Raw genomic sequence first — 23,150 nt, forward strand, 5'->3', positions numbered from 1 at the left:
ATAAGAAGAGTTTAAAAATGAAAAGCAACAATTGTGTTTCCCGGGCCTCCACAATCTCAATTCTGTGTATCAGGGGCACTATATGAACTATGATAATTTTTTTATTTTTAGTTTTTCTGGTAGTTGCCTGCTCTCCAAATAACAAGCTTAAATCACTATGGTTTGATACATTAAGTATCGACACCTATGGACTTTCTAAGGCATGACAGCCTTCCTCTCTCCTCCCCTCCTGCCACTGAAAGTAAGAATTGTTCGTTCCTCTGTTGATTTCTTTTTTTTTTTTTTTTTTTTTTCTTTTTTTTTTTGAGATGGAGGCTCACTCTGTCTCCCAGGCTGGAGTACAGTGGCGATCTCAGCTCACTGCAAGCTCCACCTTCCAGGTTCCCGCCATTCTCCTGCCTCAGCCTCCCGAGTAGCTGGGACTACAGGCATCCGCCACAGCGCCCGGCTACTTTTTCGTATTTTTAGTAGAGAAGGGGTTTCACCATGTTAGCCAGGATGCTCTCGATCTCCTGACCTCGTGATCCACTTACCTCAGCCTCCCAAAGTGCTGGGATTACAGGCGTGAGCCACCGCGCCCGGCCTGTTGATTATCTTTTAACTTAAATACTGCATATAAATATGCAGATATCTCTTGAGCTCTTACGTGGTAAAAAGGGATTATTAGTGGTCTTTTTCTTTCTTCTTTTCTCTCCACTTTACCTTATAACTTTCAGCACTACTTTAAGTACCTTGACTTACTTTTTCTTGTCAGTTTTGATAACTCTTTTTTTGTGTGTATACATAATCAAGTCTTCTTTCCCTTGTTCTTTGATTGATCTGAAAATTTGAAAATCAGCAAACACTATTTCTGTTATTATGCCTATGTAATATTATTGACTATGCTGCCAAGTATTATTATTACATTCCAAATTTTTGTGTTCTTTTGTGTTCTTTAAGAGTTTCTCCTCCTCCTCCTCCTCTTCCTCCTCCTTTCCCTTTTCCTGTTTCTCCTTTCTTCTGCTTCAATTGCTTCTTTGCATTGCTTGCCTGTATCAAATCTTTACTTTTCCAGTTTCTCAAAGATCCCACAAATCGTCAGTCTCCCATTTTTCCAGATCTTTCCCTCTTTGTGCCTCCATCTAGACTAAGAGGGTCTGCAGATGTGCTCCTTAGCTATGATGCGGGAACCTCACTTTGTTATTCCTCTGAGATGGACCCTATGCCTTCTTTCTTGATTTACTCCCTCCTTGAACTGGATCGCGTCCTTCAAGTAACTCCCTAAGAAACTATATGGAACAAGTAAACCTAAATCCTACATACCTGAAGAGCTATTCATTCTACCCTCATTCTTGATTGAGAGCTTTGCTGAGTATAAAATGTGAGATTGAAAATAGTGTTGCCTTGTAACTTAGAACATGCATTCCAGCTGGGTGCAGTGGCTCACACCTGTAATCCCAGCACCTTGGGAGGCCAAGGCAGGAGGATCGCTTGAGGCCAGGAGTTCAAGACCTGCCTGTGCCACGCCCAGGAATTTAAGGCTGCAGTGAGCTAAGATCGCATCACTACGCTCCAGCCTGGGCAACAGGGGGCGGCTCTTCTCTTAAAAAAGAAAAGAAAAGAAAGTACATGCCAGTATTCGTTAGTAATCCAGGATTGCTGAGGGGAAGTTCAAAAGATAGTCTGATTTTTGTTCTTTTATAAGTGACTTTGTTTTTTTGCTTATTTGTTTTCTTTATCTCTGGAAATTTCTTGTTCTCTTTTAATATTTTTCTGGAAACTTTACAGTGGTAAGTTGAAATGAGTCTATTACCTAGTCATTGTTCTGGGAAACATTCTGGGATCATTCAGCTGTGGGTAAACCTCTTTTGTTATTTCTTGAAATATTTCCTCCTACCCATTTTTTCTGTACAGTCTTCTGAGATTCCTATTATAGGTTAAGCATTCCTAAAATCCTGAAAATCTGAAATCCAAAATGCTTTAAAATCTGAAACTTTTTGAATGCCAACATGATGCCACCTGTGGAAAGTTGAAAGTTTCACACCTGACCTCATGTGATGAGTCACAGTAGAAACACAGGCACATAACACAAAGTTTATTCAGCATTTCTAGAGGAAAAAAGATCTTCCCAGCTCCCTTTAGCATCAATATCTTTTCCGCACACTCCCAGAATCCCCCATGCAAGCAGGCCCACAAGAAGATAAAGCCCCGCCTACCAGTGGTTCACCACCAAAATACAATTGTGTTTGTTTTTAAATGTGCCAATTTTAGTTGCTATTTTAATTACAGAACAAACATTTTATATACCCATAAAGTACAAAGACAAAAAATAAAAGACAAATCATTTTAAAATGCTGTCAAATTAGTTGTTGGTGATTAGCCAGAAAAATTGGTTTGGGAGAAGTTTTAAAAATCTAAAAAGATTCTGCACTCAAATTCCATTGCAGGTGTTCTTATATCCTAGACATTTTAGAAATTATAAATGAGGCATTATAGATGTGTTGTATGCAAAAAAAAAAAAAAAAAAAAAAAAAACTAAAGAACTTCCAATCAGTGAACTCATAATCAATGAACTCATAATCAAAGAAAAGGTCTGGACTTATATCAAATGACTGACTAATGAAGATAGTGTTATATATATATTGGGAATAAAGTAAAACTTTGTGAAGTGATATTTAATTAAAATATGGCAAGCATTTGTTACAGTACCTGACACAACAACATTACATAAACAGTGGGCATTATTGTTAGTTAAAGTGTTTTGTTTGGCTTTTTTTTTTTTTTTTTTTTTTTTTTTTTTTTTTTTTTTGAGGCGGAGTCTCGCTCTGTCGCCCGGACTGGAGTGCAGTGGCCGGATCTCAGCTCACTGCAAGCTCCGCCTCCCGGGTTCACGCCATTCTCCTGCCTCAGCCTCCCGAGTAGCTGGGACTACAGGCGCCCGCCACCTCGCCCGGCTAGTTTTTGTATTTTTAGTAGAGACGGGGTTTCACTGTGTTAGCCAGGATGGTCTCGATCTCCTGACCTCGTGATCCACCCGTCTCGGCCTCCCAAAGTGCTGGGATTACAGGCTTGAGCCACCGCGCCCGGCCTGTTTGGCTTTTTAAGAAAGGGTCTTGCTCTGTCACCCAGCTGGAGTGCAGTGGCGTGATCACCGGTCACTTTACCTCAACCTTGTGGGCTCAAGGAATCCTCTACCTCAGCCTCCCAAGTGGCTGGAACCACAGGCTAGTGCCACCACACTGACTAATTTTTTGTACTTTTTGTAGAGACAAGGTCTCACTATGTTGCCCAGGCCGGTCTTGAACTCCTGGCCTCAAGTAATCCTTCCGCCTCAGCCTCCTCCCAAAATGCTGGGATTACAGGCTTGAGCGGGCAGAGGTTTGTTGTTTTACTCAACAAATACTGATTGAGAATCCAACTCTGGGCAAAAGGGAGCGGAGGGATGGGGGCACCACAGCGCAACTGGCTTGAGCAATTGCAAACAAGATGCAGTACCCCAAGGCAGACAGAGTTCTTTCAAGATGCCCTTGCTGTGTAAGATGTAATTATGTAATTTCCCGCCAAGGAAAGTCTGAAAGAATTGGAGAAAAAGGAGGAAGAGTAGCAATGTATCCTCCAACAGTCAGTGGTGAAAACATATGAAGATATGACTTTGAAGAGTTGGAGGGTCATGAAGACAAATGTAATGAGGAGGATGAACATGCTATTGAAATGTACAGGCAGCAGAGACTGGGTGAGTGGAAAGTACCTAAACTGAAGAATAAATGTGGAGAAGTCTTGGAGGTCTCAGGAAAGGATTATGTTCAAGAAGTTACCTGGTGAGGGTTTGCGGGTCATCTTGCACCTTTACAAACAAGGACTTCCCCCCGTGCCCTGATAAATCAGCACCTCAGTGGACTTGCCAGGAAGTTTCCTAATGTCAAATTTATCAAAGCCATTTCAACAACAACCTGCACACCCAATTATCCTGATAGGAATCTGCCCACGATATTTGTTTACCTGGAAGGAGATATCAAGCCTCAGTTTATCCGTCCTCTGGTGTTTGGCAGCATGAACTTGACAAGAGATAAGGTGGAGTGGAAACTGTCTGAATCTGGAGCGAGTAACACAGACTTGGAGGAAAACCCTAAGAAACCAACTGAAGACGTGTTGCTGCCCTCAATGTGGCACTCTGTCCTCATGAAGAGGGACAGTGATTCCAAGGGTGATGGAGGCTGCAGCTGCTGTAACTTGCTGAACTTTCTTGTGACAAATTGTCAGGATTTTTTTAAAAAGGAAAAAGTAAGAATAAATCCTTTCGGTTTTTAGTTTTGTATAAATTATGCTTCAAATCTTTGCATTTCAAAAGTAATCATTGCTGGAAATTTTGTTAATTTTTTGGAACTTTTTTAAATTGTAGTATTTCCTTAAAAAAATTAAAACTAGCTATTGGTATTAAAAAATAATAATAATCCAACACTATTCCAGGCCCTGGGCATACAGTGATGAGAAAACCAACCTAGGACCCTGCCCTATGGATCTTACCATTGAGAGGGAGAGGCAGACATTGACCAAAGTATCAAGTAAATCCTTAATTACAATGTCCAAGAAGAGCTATGAAGGAAAAGTACAGGAGGAAATGACAGCACACATTGGGGTCCTGGTCTGCAGGGAGGGTCACTAGGAAGTATTTGAACTGAATTTTGCATCATGAGTCAGAGTTCACCAGACAAGGAAAGAGCAGGTTCCAGGCAGAAGGAGCAGCAAGTTCCAGTACCCTGCAGCACGAAAGATTGGCCCTAGGGCATCTGGAACATCCCAGCCACATGCTTTGGAAAAATGATAAATGCAGTAGGGTTCATGCCAATATCTTTTATAGATTCTTTGTTCTTCTGACCAAAAATATATGTTTAAGTCTTATCTACATTTTTCTTCCCATCATAATTATAAATTCAAGGAGAAAGCAAGGGAGAAAAAAAAGAAGAAAAGACAAAGTCATGCATATCTTGGATTTTAAAGGGTGAGTCATAATTTGTCTGCTTCCTCGCCAGGTAGAAAGAAGTCCATACAGTTAATTGTGGTCATGTGATTTAAAGAGGTCCGAAGCGTCCATTCTCATTGATTTCTTAATGTGTATAATTCCAGCATAGTCTGTAATCTTCCACAGTGGAATAACACTTCAGACTTCTATTTGTTTTCTTTCCATTAGTTGCAGCTGTTTTTCTACTGTTATTTTATTCAAGTAATTAACACACTGATTTATTTTGTCTTGGCAGCCTGGACAACAATGCCCGGCGCTGTGGCTCAAGCCTGTAATCCCAGCGCTTTGGGAGGCCGAGACGGGCAGATCACGAGGTCAGAAGATCGAGACCATCCTGGCTAACATGGTGAAACCCTGTCTCTACTAAAAATACAAAAAACTAGCCGGGTGAGGTGGCGGGCGCCTGTAGTCCCAGCTACTCGGGAGGCTGAGGCAGGAGAATGGCGTAAACCCGGGAGGCGGAGCTTGCAGTGAGCTGAGATCCGGCCACTGCACTCCAGCCCGGGCGACAGAGCGAGACTCCGTCTCAAAAAAAAAAAAAAAAAAAAAAAAAAAAAAAAAAAAAAATGCTAAGAGTACACATTTTTATGTCAAACAAACACACAGACCTTTTGAAAATGAATCTCACTGGATTCCTTCTTTCCGGATTCTCCTGAAGTCAAGTAGTAAGAATTCTGGAGAATTCATACACTCTTGGCCAAAAAGGTTTCACAAACAACAATAATCTGCATAAACTCTTCACTCTTTAAGACCATTCGTCTTAGCTGATTTTTCTCAGAACACAACCAATGTGATAAATGTGTGCGTGTTCACATTTCAGCCAATGAGGAAGGCTGAAAAGCCATGGCGCTGAAAGTGCATTTCCCGTAGTTCCTTGTTGTGAGATCATAAGGGGAGGGTGTTGTATTGTGGATAAAATGCTCTGTATCTTAACTGTGGATAAAATGCTCTGTATCTTAACTGAGACTAAGTTGCATAGCAAGCCAGACTTTAAGATTCAGAAAATTTACTCTGGACAGCAAATCTTAAACTTACAATGGTCCTAATTAAGGACCAGTGAGTTAAATTGAGTGTTTAGAGGCCAATTTTTTATTTTTTTTTTATTTTGAATAAAGAACATTTGTTCGGTGTGATACTGCCAACAGGATTTTATTCATTGTACTGGTCTCTCTTTACAACTCTGCCCAAGTAAACCAGCCAAATCCCTGTAGTCCATTCCAGAATCACACTGGGAACACTAGCATGAACTAATAGTAAGTCTGAGTTACACAATAATTTGTGAATAGCACCCCCTTAACTGCCAACAAGAATTTGCAAAAACACTAATGGCTAACCAGGTGTGGCCTAGAAAAAAAATGTTGATGACTTTTAACGCAGAAATTCACGTCCAGCCTATCCAAAGGAACCTTTACAAGAGTCATGTGGCCTGGCTTCTCAGCTCAGTTCTGTGGCGTGTTCCGTGTGGGCTTGCATAAATCAGCTGACCTTTTTGTTTCTCTATTTCCTCATCTTTAAAATGAGGCGGCTATGTTAATCATCTATATTCTTTCTGACTCCAAAATTCCAATTTCACATCTCTACATCATTTCAAGTAGCACATGGTCTCTACATAAATGGATCCTACTAAACTGATTCTCACAAAACGTTAAAACGTTTACTTGTTTAAGTAGGTTAAACGTCCCCACATTAGGAGCTCTGAATCACATTTCCCCTATTAATTTTCTCATAAATAGCACAAAAGTAAGTTGCAACCCAGTTTTGCCTGCAATATCATCAAATCTAAATTAGTTGAATTTAAACCGGTGAAATGTGGTGAAATTTTAAGTGTCATTTAAAATTTAAATTAATTGTGTATGATCTGTCTTGGGTCCTTGTCTCTTTCTCTACACCATCTACCTGGGAAATTGTAAATTTCCCAAGTTTCCACAGATATTCACAACTCCTGAGAGTCTCATTCCAAACAATTTCTCCCCTGAGCTCCAAACTAATATTTAATACTAATAGTTTCCACTCCTTGAGTGCCTCTTACAAGTCTGGTACTGAATATGACTCTAACCACATTGCCTCTACCTTTATAATACTCCCACTAAGTAAACATTGCTATGTCCATCATCGAGATGGAGATCAGAGAGTGATCAAGACACACTTTGATCACTTGTCACTTGTCAAAGCCCTGATTGTAATGCAAGTATTCCTGGCTCAGACATCCATGCTTTTTTTTTTTTTTTTGAGATGGAGTCTCACTGTCACCTAGGCTGGAGTGCAACGACATGGTCTCGGCTCACTGCAACCGCTACCTCCTGGATTCAAGTGATTCTCCTGCCTCAGCCTCCCAAGTACCTGAGACTACAAGCACCACACACAGCTAACCTTTGTATTTTTAGCAGACATGGGGTTTCACGATGTTGGCCAGGCTGGTCTCGAACTCCCGACCTCGTGATCCACCCACCTCAGCCTCCCAAGGTGCTAGGATTACAGGCATGAGCCACCGCACCCGCCCCAAACATCTATGCTCTTTCCACTGTTCCACAAAGGTGAACAACATCAGCAAAAAGGCAGGATATTAAACCATGGTTACTGTTCCCCATCACAGTCTTCTTCTGGGCATAGAGAAGTGGGGACTGGAGGAAAGTCCTGAAAAGCACCAGTCCAGTGAGAACGAGATATAGAATCTGAGGTCAAGAGCAGTGGCAGGCAGACTGGGCAGGCAGTTGTGGGCAGGGAGGGAACGGCTTTGTGGGCCAGTACAGGGAAAGTCAGCTGCTGTAAAACATCACGGGGTTGGCTGGTTGTGGTGGCTCACACCTGTAATCCCAGCATTTTGGGAGGCCAAGGTGGGCGGATCACCTGAGGTTGGGAGTTTGAGACCAGCCTGACCAATGTGGTGGAATCCTGTCTCTACTAAAAATACAAAATTAGCCAGGTGTGGTGGTGCATGCCTGTAATCCCAACTACTCAGGAGGCTGAGGCAGGAGAATCACTTGAACCCAGGAGGTGGAGGTTGCATTGAGCTGAGATTGCACCACTACACTCCAGTCTGAGCAACAAGAGTGAAACTCCATCTCAAAAAAAAAAAAAGAAAGAAAGAAAGAGAAAGAAATCATGGAGTTGTCAAGAGGAAGCAGGGGGTGATGTGTATCATCTGATAGGAATCTATGGAACAGATTTCATATTTTAGGAGAAGCATTTTGGAAGTCACTTTAAAATTGTTTTGGGAGATTCTTTTAGGGGTCTAGCTGTGTTGCCAAAGCCGGTGTGCAGTGACACTACAGCCTCAAACTCCTGGGCTCCAGCGATCCTCCCAACTCAGCCTTCAGAGTAGCCAGGCCTACAGGTGCATGCCACCACACTCAGCTAATTTAAAAACAAAATTTTTTGTAGAGACAGAGTCCCACCGTGTTGTCCAAGCTGGTCTTGAACTCCTGGGCTCAAGCAATCCTCCCACCTCAGCCTCCCAAATTGCTGGGATTACAGGTGTGGACCACTGTGCCAATCCTGGAAAGCTTTTAAAGCTGAAATTGGATTGTCTCACTCTTCTGTGCCATACTATTCCCTGACTAGGGTCAAAGTCTTTCCAGTGGTGGTAAGACCCTGCCTGCCCCTGCTGCCCATGATCACTGACCTCATTTCCTAATAAGGCCTTCTTCTTACCCTGCTCTAGCCTCACCAGCCTCCTCCCCTCTCACATCCAGCAGGCACACTCTAACTCAAGGCCTTTGCACCACTTTTCCCTCTGCTGAGAACACTCTTCCCCCAGGCATTTGTGAACCTCACTCCCTCACCTCCTTCTGGATGTTGTTCAAATGTCTCCTCTGCAGTGAACCGTATCCTAGACCACCTTCTTGAGATCTGCAAACCTCCTCCTTTCCTGTGCCACACACAGATGCCCTCCTCAATACACTGTTGCTGTTTTATCTTTCTCCAAAGCCTCATTACATGCTCACAGACTGCTGTGGGTTAAATTGAGTCTCTTCAAAAAATGTTGAAGTCCTAACCCCTAGAGCCTGTGAAGGTGACATTATTTGGAAAGAGGATCTGCTATGGTTTGGCTCTTTGTCCCCCAAACCTCGTGTTGAAGTTTGATCCCAGTGTTGGAGATGGAGTCTGGCGGGAGGTGTTTGTTTTGTGGGGACAGGTCCCTCACGAACGTTTGGTGCTGTCCTCACAGTGTTGAGTTCTAGCTCTATTGGTTCCCATGAGCACTGATTGTTAAAAAGAGCCTGGCACCTCCTCCCCTCCCTCTCTTGCTTCTGCTCTGGCCGTGTGACCTCTGCAAGGCTCCACTTTGCTTCCTGAGGCCTCACCAGAAGGAGATGCCGACACCAGGCTTCTTGCACAACCTGCAGAATCGTGAACCAAATAAATCTTTTTTATTTATGAATTACTCAGCTCAGTATTCCTTGTAGCAACACAAAAGTGAACTAAAACAGGATCTTTGTAGATTATTAACTAAAGATAGGGTCATTAGAGTGAGCCCTAATCCAATACAGTTAATGTCCTTACATAAAAAGAAATTTGGATACAGGGATACACAGGAAGAATACCACACAAAGGTGAAGGCAGAGATCTAAGTGATGCTCCTACAAGCCAAGAAACACCAAAGATTGCCAGCAAGCCACCAGCAGCTGGGGACAAGACCTGGAACAGATCCTCCCTCACCACCCCCAGAAGGAACCAACCCTGCTGACACCTCGATCTTGGACTTCCAGTTTCAAGAATTATGAGATGGTAAACTTCTGTTGCCTAAACAACACAGTTTGTGATACTTTGTTATGGCAACATTAGCAAACTGAAACATATACTGTATCATTTGCCTGGGTTTTTTATTTATTACCTGTCTTCACCCTACTCCACCTCCTGCCTCCAAAGGTGAGCTCTACATAGGTAGGGATTTGTTTGTTTGTTTTTGTTTTTATATCCCAGCAGTACATATTTGTTGAATGAATAAACAATTGCCCCTCAGTTGCTGCACATTTCTAGTCTTTTCTCCCACCTCTCCCCAAGACAAAGTAATTCCAACTTTTACCCTAAATACCATGGACTTTGACACCTCCTTAGCTTTGTGAGGTTTTCTCTGCCTTGGATGGCCACTTGCCCTTCTCTCCCTATCAAGGTCTCCTTATCATTAAAGACACATCCATGTCATTCCTTCAGTGGCAAACTCCCTTCCATCCCCGTTTCTGTTTTATTATCCACTGTGGTTGTGGCTCTTTGCCTGTAAACAATGGCCTCCTTGAGTTCTGGGACTATATCCTATTAATCTTTATAGCCCCAGAACCTGGCCCAGTGTCTGGCACACCAGAGGTGCTCAGTCAATGTTTGCTAGATTGAATTAAATCTGTATCCTGCAGCTTTCGCTCTTGCTGCCCTTCCCTAGACTGCTAGCCACAGCAGGGTACAAGAGGATTAGAAGGAACTTTGCAGAGCAGAATTCCGATTAGAGCATCCGAACGCTGTGGGGCTGCGCCTCTCTGCAGAGTCTTTGTCATCGTGCAATCTCATGAGAGTTTCCTAAATTGGAACAGTCGGCAATGTTGTATCCAAATCACTCAGCTAAGCCCTCAGAGGCATTTGCCAGAAATCACACCAACATAAACAGCTCAATCAAAGAAGGGGTGCAAATCCTCCTCCTTTTTATGAGGTGGAGCAAGTATCCTGTTGGAAAAAAAAGAAGGAAAAAGACAGTCATTTGAGACACCACTTCCCAGATTGCTGGGCCAGAATATGCTGGCTTGGATGACAGGTAATAGTCCTGTCTGTTTTCCTTTGTGCCCTAGTTCTTTCCAGTGGGTGGGTTAAAGACCCAGTGTTTTCATTCATCTTTGCTAAAAGGATAAACCTGAGCCACCTCCAGAAATGAAGCAGGCATTGTGGGATTTTTTTGGGTTTTGATTTTTTTTTTTTTAAGAGATGGGGTGTTGCTGTGTTGCCCAGGCTGGAGTGCAGTGGCTATTCACAGCTTCTATTATGGTGCACTGCAACCTCCAACTCCTGGGTTCAAGCACTCCTCCTGCCTCAGCCTCCAGGGTAGCTGACATGACACTACAGGCGCATGCCACCAAGAAGGTGAAGGGTGTGTTTGGTCAATATTCATTTAGACTATTTGAATATTCCTGTGGGTGTGATCTGAAAAGCCTAGAACAGGCTCAGCTTCCCAGAAATTCTAACTGAATGGAACTAAAATATTGAACATGCATTCTAAGGACTCACTATTGGTTGTCAGAGGGTTTTCTGCCCCTCTCTGTTTTCCAAGAGGCGTTAGCTCTCAGAGTCTTGCAGTTGTTATTAGAAAAACGGAATAGGCCCTAGGAGACACAGAAAATGCCAAATAACAGAATTTATGTCTTCACTCCTTGTGAATACTGTCATAGTTAGGTTAGCTTCAAATTCGTAAGAATAAATAACTTCAGTAACTCTCATTGCATACATTTAATTGTAACCTGTTTTAAATGCCCAGTTAATCGTATTCAATGTGCCATTCAGTTGTAGACACAAATGACAAGCATATTCAGTGCTAAGGTCTGTGCTCTTCTTTAAGTCCATCAAAAAAGGGCTCCTGCCAAGCATGGTGGTTCACTCTTGTAATCTTAGCACTTAGGGAGGCCAAGGTGGGAGAATTTCTTGAGGCCAGGAGTTTAAGACCAGCCCAGGCAACATAACAAGACCCTGTCTCTACAAAAAAATTAAAAATTAGACAGACATGCTTGTAGTCCCAGCTACTCAGGAGGCTGAGGCAGAAACATCGCTTGAGCCCACAAGTTCAAGGTTGCAGTGAGCTGTGATCATGCTAGCCTGGGTGACAGAGTGAGACCCTGTCTCAAAAAAAGGTGGGGCGGAGGGGGTAACTCCTGTTTTTGACTCATTCGGTAGAAACTGCACTTTGAGTACATGTACAACCATTCTATTTTTCACTTTCAGTAAAAATTCAATAAATTACGTGAGATCTTCAACACTTTATTTAAAATATGCATTGTGTTAGATGATTTTGCCCAACTGTAGGGTAATGTAAGTGCTCTGAGCGTGTTGAAGGCAGGCAAGGCTAAGCTGTGATGTTCAGCAGATGAGGAGTATTGGATGCATTTTCAACTTAAACAATATTTTCAACATACAATGGGTTTGGGAGATAACCTAGCATAGATTCAGGAGCATCTGTATATTTTGTATTTATGGCTAAAGAACTGTCCTCAAATTCTTAATAATTCAATTCAGCCCTCCACTTGGTCCCCTAAATTCACTGTGGAGACAGATATTTGCATGCATGATCAATCTTTGTGTATTGGCCCCATAATACTTCGAGTTACTACTACCACTACCATTAGTGTTATTATTACTATATGGCATGGACAGGCCTTTGTCCAGTGGGACTGGTGGTTCTTAACATGTAGCTAATCATAGCCACCTTTCAGATCAAAGAAAGCTGGTACCTTCTCTCCAGAAAAGCTTCACTTGCTTCACACACTATTTTAGCTATAATTTTAGGAGGAGCAAAAAGTTAATATCCCTCTAAAGCAGCTGTCAGCAAACTTTTTCTGTAAAAGCCAGATAGTAACTATTTTAGACTTTGTAGGTCAAGAGGTAAAATCTTGGACATTATGTATGTACTTATATAATAAGAGAGAAAATAAATTCCCACACACTTTAAATGATAAAATTCAAAATATAGCAATAATAATTGAGTATAATTTTTCTGTAGTACAAGTCTACTAATGGGAAGAGTGGATGTGGCAGGGAAGGAAAAACAGTTCACCTAATTATGATTGGAAGTTAGCATTCCCTCTCCCTAAATCCATGGCAGATGTTTGCTTGTAGGAGCGATTCTTAGCTTGAGGGCCTTAGGAATGCAGGCAGCGGGCTGGATTTGGCCTAAGGGCTGGTTTGCTAATCCCTGCTCTAAAGAGCTAGAGACCGAGGTCTAGGCTATTTTCAGGACACCCTGCTGTGACTGTGCGTAGGGCTGACCCTAACTAGATGCTGCTCTTGGCTCTGGACCTACACAGGCCTGCACAGCAGCGGCCTCCAGAGCCAGCAAGGATTCCTGGTACAATGTTTTCGCAGCAGGGCTGGCTGGCTCCTAAATTGGGGCCACATTCCCACTGCTTGGAGCTGCAACCAAGAACGCACAGTATACTAAATTCTATTAACCTACATTCTATGACCTCCATAAAACTTTCTCCATAATCAGGAAGAATAACAATGCATGGAGAAAGAAATTCCTTTGCCCAGTGTTTGAAAATTGAGATGTAAAAAGCACATCAATGGATAAGGCTTTTTAATGAGTAAAATTGTTTTCTTAATCTACAGTTATCTTTCAATCAATAGTCACTTTCAGAAAAAAAAGACCACCTTGAAAATTTTTTAAAGCTTAGAATAAATCACAATAAACTAATCAAGAGGCAGTGTTCAGCAAAAACAATTATGTGAAAATGTTAGTCTTGTCCTCACACAGTTCATCTCTTCCTACTTAAAACATTCCATGGTTACAGTCAATCACAAGAGGAATGTAATTCTGTATAATGTTTTCAGGCCTAAAATGTGTGAAAAGCTTAGGCCACAAAGAAGAATCATAAATGCATTTCATTGTCGGCTGGAACCTATCATTTTATTTCAGTAGTGGTTAAATAAATAAATAAATAAATAAATAAATAAATAAATGCAACTCCATTGATTCTAGATGGGCAACGCTGTTTGTGGCAAACTTGGTGCAAGTTCTCCACCTAGTGGATATTTTGAAAAGTGTAATAAAATGTAAATGTGCATGCCTGTTTGTGATACAGACACAGAAATAAAGACACCAAGAGTAGTGGTGACCGCACTCCCTATCAGTCAGTGACTTCCTGTCAGGTGTTCGTCTTTTTTCTTTCCTATTTTTTCTCTTCCACCCAGACGCTACAGAGTCCAATGTGATCCAACTGCCCCAGGCGGTCGCTTAGAGGGATCGCACCATGCCGGAGTCTCCAGGGTGGGCCCATGCCTTGCCTGGAATCCGGCACCATGGCTATTCCATCTGCAGTGTTGCCATGCCACCAGCACTGGAGTGGCCAATGAAAAGGCTGGCTGGCTTCTGCGGAGTGAGCCCTTCTCTTCCTGCTAGTTCAGTGCCTCAGGCATGGTGGATGCTCTCTGGCAGGCTCCAAAGAGAGAAACCAAGATCTTCATGCCGGTGCCCAGCCACTCACTTGTGCCCCAGACCTGCTTGTCCCTGATGGTCCAGGCTTTCTCCTTGCAGGCCTAGGCCCACCAGCCCAGCCGTCTGCCCTAGTTCAGGAATCCCGGTCACTCTCCTTAGCGCTCAGTGAATGATGAGGCGCACTGCCCAACTCACCACCCCTTGGCGTTCCTGTCACCTCTGTGTTTCAGGGCCAGCCTGAGAGAAGCTGCAGTGCAGCAGCAGTCCAGTGTCGGCTTGCATCTTACCCCACGCTGACCCGTCCACAAACAAAGCTTGGCCTTTCTCCTCCTCCACCAGCCGATCAAGAAGGACCCCCACCATGCAGACAGAATAAAAAGAGGAGGAACCAGTATGCCTGTGGTGGAAGAATGGGGGTCTGAAATCCCACCATTGGGGTTTCTTTTTCTACGCTTTATTTTTCTCAACACTTTAAAAAAGAAATCTCACCTTTTGTACCTCAAACTGATTCTAGTGCTAAAAAATGGGGAAGAACATGAGTGTAGGAAGAACAGGAAAGGGATAAGAAATGATTGAAAGGAAGAAATAGCTGCATTGGAGGATGTGCGTGGGCCATAACTGGAGAGTGGATGAATGAGTAGAAAATCGAGAACTTTCTTCTCTTGCCTTCCCTGCTTCATGCTTTTAAAAATTTTTTTTTTTTTATTTTTAGAGACAAAGCCTTGCTTTGTCACCCAGACTGGAGGGCAATGGCGCAATCATAGCTCACTACAGTCTCCACCTCCCAGGCTCAAGCCATCCTCCCACCTCAGCCTCTTAGTAGCTGGGACTTCAGGTGCAGGCCACCATGCCTGGCTATTTATTTTTTTTAATTATTATTTGTAGAGACAGCGTCTCAATGTATTGCCCAGGCTGATCCTGAACTGCTAAGCTCAAGTAATCCTCCTGCTTCTGCCTCCCAAAGTGTTGGGTTAAGTGTAAGAGCCACCGGACTCGGCCCTCCTTGCTTTCTTTTATTGACAGTCTCACTGTGTCACGCAGGCTGGAGTGCATGGCATGATCTTGGTTCACTGCAACCTCCACCTCCTGGATTCAAGCAATTCTGCTGTCTCAGCCTCCCAAGTAGTTAGGACTACAGGTGCATGCCACCACATCTGGCTAATTTTTTGTATTTTTAGTAGAGATGGGGTTTCCCCATATTAATCAGGCTGGTCTCAAACTCCTGACCTCAGCTGATCCACCCACCTCAGCCTCCCAAAGTGCTGGGATTACAGGCATGAGCCACCACGTCTGACCTACACCGTGCTTTCTGATTTTCCACCTTCTCCTTCTCAGATTCCTTGGTTCCTCAGGGCGCTAAGGACTGGAGTGTCCCAGAGCACAGTTCCCGGCACACTTCTCTTTCCTTTCCACACTTGGTGGTGTTACCCCATATCGTGGCTTTAAGTATCTTCTCTAGGTTTGTAAGTCCCAAATGTACATCTCCAGCTCAGACCTCCCCTGTCCCGCAGACTTGCATACCCCACTCTCTCCTAGCCATGTCATCTGGATGGCCTGCAGTGTCCACAACTAAGCTTCTGATGCCCCCAGTCTTCCACGTCTCAGTAATGACTTTATTTTTTCCAGTTGCTCAGGCCAAACATGTGGAGTCATCCTTGACTCCTCTTTTTCTTCACCCCCACATTTGATGAATAAGCAAATCCTGTCAATGGTGTCTTTAAAACACAGCAGAACCCAACCATTTCTGCAGCGACCGTTGTGGTTCAAGCCACCATCCACTCCTGTGTGACTATTGCATCTGAGCAGATCTTCTTGCCTCTCTCTTTGCCTTTTCTGTCTATTCTTCACACAGCAGCCAGCATTGTGCTGTTAAGCAGAAGTCAGGTCGTGTCAGCCTGCAGTGCTGGTGCACATGCCTGTGGTCTCAGCTACTCAGGAGACTCAGGCAGGAGGGTTGCTTGAGCATGGGAGTTCAAGGCTACAGGTAGCTATGACTGCACTTGTGAATAGCCACTACAAGACCGGGCCCGGTGTCTCACTCCTGTAATCCCAGCACTTGGGGAGGCCAAGGCAGGCAGATCACCTGAGGTCAGGAGTTTGAGATCAGCCTGGCCAACGTGATAAAACCCCATCTCTACTAGAAATACAAAAAAGGAAAAAGAAAAAATAGCCACTGCACTCCAGCCTGGGCAACATAGCAAGACCCCATCTCTGAAATATAAAAGAAAAATAATGAAAAAATATATATGAAATTTTTAAAAAATTGTTGAGAGAGGGTCTCACTCTGTCATTCAGACTGGAGTGCAGTGGCACGATCATGGCTCACTGCAGCTTCAACCTCCTAGGCTCAAGTGATCATTCTTCCTGAGCCTCCAGAGTTGCTGAGACTATAGATGCATACCACCACATTCAGTCAATTTTTTTATTTTTTTATTTGTAGAGATGAGTTCTTGCTATGTTGCCTAGGCTGGTCTCAAACTCCTGAGCTCAAGCAGTTCTCCTGCCTCGGCCTCCCAAAATGCTGGGATTACAGGTGTGAGCCATCATGCCTGGCTTAAAATAAATTTTTAAAATCCTATATCATTACCCAGGCCTGCAATGCACCCAACCTGGCCTCTTTGTTCCTGAACAATGCAGGCAAACCCTTCACACCTGCCCTTCCTGCCACCTGCGTGATTTGCCCCAGGAGTCTGCAGATCCTTTGCTCCTTTCACATTTTTATTCAAATTTCACCTTCTCTGAAAGGCCTCCCCAATAAGGTCTAATTTTAAATTGAAAAAAAAAATTACCCCAGTGTTCTTCTTTGTAGTGGGTTGGATGGTGCTCCCCCCTCCAAAAAAATATATCTACATCCTAACACCTGGAATATATGATTGTGCCTTACTTGTGAAGAGGGTCTTTGTAGATTAAATTAAGTTATGGGTCTTGAGATGAGAACATCTCAGATTATCCAGGTGGACCCTAAATCCAATGTGTCCCAATAAAAGACAGAAGAGAAGACACAGAGACCCAGAAGGAGAGGCCATGTGAAGATATATCACTATCCGATATAAAATGTATTTATCAAGTTTATTGACTTTCTACCCTACTAATCTATAAGCTAAACAAAGCAGAGATGATCAGTTTTGGTCCCTGCTGTACTCCCAGCATCTAGAACCATGTCTGGGACCTAATAAGCGTTCCATAAATATTCATTAATTAAGAAAACAAGTAGATTAATAAATGAATGAGTGACAGGTCCCCAAATGTTGTGTCTGAGTAAATAGGAGAATTGTGGATCTATTGATAAGCACATAGAAAGAAATCATAAAGAGGATTAAGATGGGGTAGCTACAAGAGGTCCACTTGGTAGTTGGTCAGTTTGCTATAACAGAAGTACCAGTCAAAATATATCTGCTTTCCCTAATTTAGGATTCATTTGTCCAGCCAGCACTAAAAGAATTTTGAAAGATTTACACTATTACCTTAATAAGATAATTAATAAGACAAAAACAGAAGAAACATGACAGGTATTGGAGATATTGAATGGATGTTTGGGTGAAATGTCAGTGTCAAAGATACATAGATTAATAAGTAAATTTCAAGTATAACTCCTTCAAAATCCTATTTTAGCCAGCCTGTCTTGCACTGGACATTTTATTCTGTGAGTTCAAAATTGATTTGTTGATTGACGGATGGATTGATTTCACCTCCAATGCTTTCCCCTTTCTATATACCATGGCAATCCTAGTGTTCAGAAAGGCAACAAAGACTCAAATTTTATAAAGGACAAGGGAAGACCAATGGGTCTAGAAGGTCAGCAAATCCAGAGGAGACACTGAAGCTGCAGAAGTTTCCCCAGCAGCACTGGCCTCGGAGCACATATCCTCATCAAGAGATGCCCTTAGCCTGAGCCCTGCAGCAGGAGGGAGACTCTGCGGGGCCTGCACACACTTCAGGACATGCGGGACCAGGTGTGGGGTCAGGATGCAATTCCAACCTTGGCCCACCTAAATTCCCCCACCCTTTGTACCTCTATTTAATGAGGTACTTCTACTAGTGAGGATGCTTTCCAAGATAATTTTTTTACCATTTTATAAATGCTCCCCTCACTTGTTGAACAAAAAGAATCTCATAATAGTTCATAGGCCTTAAAGGTGGACTAGATCTCACCTGCCTGCATGCGTTTGAAGTTTTAGGACATCTTTCAAATGGTACAGTGGCAGTGAGAGAGATACATATGGGAGTTCATTTTCCTTGCTTATTTTATGTGATCTGTAGAGTCTCAGTGATCTCCTTGCAGAAGCCAAAAGGCCCTCATGGTTAGCATTTGGTCCTACCCCTTTCACAGAAGTGTAGTTTTGCAGGAGACACTGGCCCTGGGCTGGGCTCAGAAAACCCCGTCTTCTTGCCAGCCAGTAGGAGGCAGCCCGTCATCACCACACAGCTTCCACCTGAGCCTCAAAGTGTTTTTGAAACCATCAGAGCTGAAAAACAGCCCTCATAAAATCTGAGAAAATATTAGCTTCATGGATGAAATCTGTATTGGGTATTGATTTTTTAATGGGCATTGAGTGCCCATTAAAATGAGATGAAACATTTTCTTGCAGTATCTGGTATATACTTTATATCTCAATTATCTGACATGTAATAAAACCATTTTCTATTTTTTTAATTTTTGAGTTTATTTTAATTCCAAAGTTAAACCAAAACAAAAATAAACTTGAATTGCTCTTAATTACTGTATTTTTCACCATGAGTGTTAGATTGTACTTGTATATTTTGCATAGCTTTAAGAACACTATAGTTATTAACATCTTCTTTATGACAGAAAGGTTTTTGCTTTATTTAAACAAAATGCCTAGCACCTATTGTGGAAGGAAAGTGACTTCTGAATTCTCAAAACATTTACAGGTAAAAGCAGTCAGTGTAGACTGTTCCTGTACCCCTCTGGAAAGAAAGAAGCATTCCTTTATAAGACATTTAGCCACAGACCTGATGACAAATAAGACCGCCTTGGGACCAAATTGTGGGAGTAATTTTCCACAAAAAAAAGGAAATAGACATATTATTTACATTTTCCTTTTGTGGAAAATATATTATTTATATATTACATAGTCGTATTAAACCTGACTTCTCAGGCCACATGTTAAAAATAGATTGCAGTCGTTTTGTTGCATGTATCCTGTATTCGCACAAGTCAGAATTTTGAGTATTTGTTTCTCATAAACATCATGCTTTGACCCCCTGGAAAGCAAGACTGTGAAGTGACACATGACTCCTGAGCAGGGGCTGCATGCGAGGCATTGAGAGACTTCTCAGAGCTCCCCGTGAGCTGAGCTGGCTGCCCGCTCCAGGAGTAATATCAGGACCTACCCTATGGAGCTAGAGTTTCATCCCTCTGGGCAAGTGTTAAATCACACTAATTCACACAATGCTGCTAACGGGTGACAATTAATGCACTGTCTCTTCCGGGGCATTTGTATTGCTTACCATGAGTGGATCTCTAACTGGCATGACAGGAATCCCAGGGCTATCCCTAAGCCTAGAGGAGAAATTCATAGACAGGACATCTCTAGCTCTTGTTGAAGGTTTTCTTGCCTGACTTCAAAACTGCATCTGACCACAGAATCATTACTCGCCACCCTGAGAGCTGGAGCCATGAGCTAATCTCAGAGAAGGGCAATCACAAGGTACCTACTTTTTTTTTTTTTTTTTTTTTTTGGAGCTGGGGTCTGCCTCTGTTGCCCAGGCTGGAGTGCAGTGGCACCATCACAGCTTGCAGCAGCCTCAACCTCCTAGGCTCAAGCGATCCTCCCTTCTCTCAGCCTCCTGAGTAGCTGGAACTACAGGCATACACCACCACACCTGTCTAATTTGTGTATTTTTTGTAGATACAGGTTTCACCATGTTGCCCAAGTTGCTCTCAAGTTCCTGGGCTTAAGGGATACACCTGGCTTCCCAAAGTGTTAGGATTACAGGCATGAGCCACAGCACGCAGCCCTAAATTTCATTCTGGTTAAATTGCGGTTTTAGAGCGTCAAATTAGAATAATCTGTAATCCATTTCCTTGTGGCCATCAGTTGCTAAATCTTAAATCTGTGTCATTGGACAAGTTTTTGATTTCCCTAAACCCCTTTGTTCTTATGTAAAACGAGGTTAATAATGGCAGGGATTTTGTAATTAGAATAATGTTAAGATCTTAGCAGAGAGCCTGGAACACAGAAAAAGCCTACCAAATGGTAGCTAGTAGCATTTCATGTTATGAATTGAAACTAATTAGTTCTAGAGTCATAACATCTCAGGCTAGAAGTGACCTTCCTGGTCTCCCAGTCCAACCACGACTCTCCAACACGCAGCCAAGCAGTCGTGTCTGTGCAGGACAGCTTCCAAGATACTCAACATTTGACATAAAACTCTTCCATTGGGACTATTGCCAATAGCGGTGAGGAGGAGGGAAAGTAGTGTGAAGGCATATTTGCCAAAATGGGCTGTATGAAAATATAACCTGACTTTTCTTGCACAGTTGGATTTCTGAGCACAGAAGTGTTGCAAGTTATCCTACTGGAACGGAATGTAAACTACAATCTAAGGTGTTACTTTGTGAAAGGCACTTTGAAAACAAACCACCTCCCAAATCTCTTATAAACCACAGCTGTTAAAATCCAGAGGTACCCAGTTAGGTAACAGAGATTTCTTTCCAACACAACTAATAAATGAGAGACTGCTCTGAAAACCTCGGCATGCGTCACTTAAGCCTGGAAGTTGCACAGTGACACTCAGCTGGTGCCTGGCACTGGCAGAGATTATCATTGAAGCATTGAAGGTTATGCCAGGAATCATAACATTGCCACCTGCATTCTGGCTGGGAATCACAAGCCTGCCAGGAAAAGTCGATGCAAGCCCTCCATGTCCTTCCTCAGCGCTAGGGGCTGGAGGATGCTGTTAGGGATCAGCTTCACCCCCCACCTGCGATTCGACCTTGTTCCTGAGTCATTGTCCTCCCCGAGCCTCGGTGTGTTCACTCACCAAGTGGTGACAATTGTGAGCACCTGTCTTCCCTACCTGATTATCAAGGGCTTTAATGAATTTCATCCTCATAAAGTGCTTTCATATCCTTGACAGAACATTTCTATCCCAGTGTAGGTGAAAAACCATTATCATTATTGACCTCAGAGTCAAAAGAGAGACACTTTTTCAGGCTTCCTTACTAAAAAAATGGTAGTATCAAATGTTTATATAATGCTTTTCATCATAGACACAAACACAAAATTTTAAAGTTCACAATTTTGAAATATGAATTTGTTGCATTATTCAATGTTGCCAGTTACAGTAGAGTTGCTCTAATGATTCTAAGTGCAGATGGCCAGAGCTGGCCTCAGATTCTCAGTTCATTAAATAGTCCTTCCTTTGACCAACAGGCCTCTCATTGTAAGGCAGCCTGGGTCTCAGCTGATGTCAAAAGCCCCATTCTACCCTGGGTGGATTGTTCGCACAAAGGATTCCCATACGTATTCTGCTGCAGACAGGGATGGGGCTGGCTCTGCAGATGTCGCTGCCACCAGCACTGTCACTTTTGCTCCTCACACGATCTTGGGTCTCTTTCCAGAGACTTGCACAAAGCTCGATTCAGAGTTTGCCTGTGACTGATGCACACTTGGCCTGCAGATGGACAGAGGAGGAGGAAAAGGCGTCCCAGTGTTCTTCCCCACTTGCCTGGGAAAGCTTGGGAATTCTTGGCCTCTTTACCAGCTTCGACTCAGGCTGAAAAACAAATCAGAAAGTTGCCAATGGTTTCATTCAGTCTACAAAACTGGGTTAAAGTGACTCTGTGAGTGAAACCATCAATGCACAAAAGTCAGGAAATCCAAGATTGCCATTCCCACCGCCCACGGAGGCTCTCTGCACAGGTGACCCTGTGTCCCTGCTGGGGTGCCAAACTGCATCCTTGGCAAAGCACAGAGCCACGGGGCCAGTTATCCTAGGAGTACATCAGCCTTTGGGGACTTAGCCATGGGGAAAACGGTCTCTGCATTCATGGTACTATAATTTAAACTCTTAAATATATTCATTTGTTTCTAAATTGACTTTCAAATGCAGTATCATATATTTACTGAAAAGTGCACAAATGCTGAATGAGCAGCTCACTGAATTTTTACAACATGAATACACCCATGGAATCAATATCCAGGCAAGAAATCAAGCACTGCCAGCACCCAAGGAGGCCCCAGTCAGCCTCTTCCCCGTCTCTAATATGATGATAAAACCCGACTATAAACATTAACAAAGGAATGGGATGTAAACAGACTCTGGAACTCTAGAAGAGATTCGAAAATCTTACTTGAAAGTATCTTCTGAAATTGAGATTCCTAGGAACACTGGCAGATGTTGCTATCATTAGAATTCTCACCCAGCTAGCAGAATAAAGGGTGTGGTTACCCTGAAAAATTCCACAGGCACTGTCTCCAGAGATGGCTGTATAGCATCTGTGCCCTTTCTTCCCATAGGCAGATTCTCCCAGTAGAGGAAACACACGTGACAGGTGTTCCCAACCAAGGACACCATGAGAAGCTCAGCAGAGCAGGTCAGTGCTGGCTCCACACCCTGGGCCTCGGAGTCAGATGTCAGGCCTGGCCACGTAAATTTCAAAAACTTCCCAAAGAGATTCTGAAATGCATCACTGGGTGAAAACAACTCTCTCAAAGTGTTATTCATTTCGTTCTTCCATTACACACTTTCCAAGCCCATTCCCTCTGACAACAAAAGAATGAAACCCAGGAAAGGCACAGGAAGGGGGTCAGGTGAGTTTCTTCTCCCTCTTCCTTACTTCATCTGGGCTGATTTTGCCTAATCAAAATGGCTCCAATTACCCAAATAATTGGTCAAAATCCAAGCCTCCAGAGACCAGCTCCTTTTTGTATGTAACTCCAGGCCTTTGCCTGCATCTAAAATGCTCTCTTTCTCTTCTCCACACAGCAAACTTCTACATGTTCTGCAAAATCCAGACTAATTGTCTCCACTCTGTGTTTCCTGACTTAGTCCTTC

At 43.0% G+C, this 23,150-nt stretch overlaps 1 pseudogene; it reads left to right on the top strand.

Moving 5' to 3' along the window:
• The first annotated feature begins 2,157 nt into the window (after positions 1 to 2,157).
• Positions 2,158 to 21,873, top strand: LOC104660114 (annotated as a pseudogene).
• The last annotated feature ends 1,277 nt before the right edge of the window (positions 21,874 to 23,150 follow it).

This window comes from Rhinopithecus roxellana, chromosome 9, assembly GCF_007565055.1.
Source record: "Rhinopithecus roxellana isolate Shanxi Qingling chromosome 9, ASM756505v1, whole genome shotgun sequence".
NCBI lineage: Eukaryota > Metazoa > Chordata > Mammalia > Primates > Cercopithecidae > Rhinopithecus > Rhinopithecus roxellana.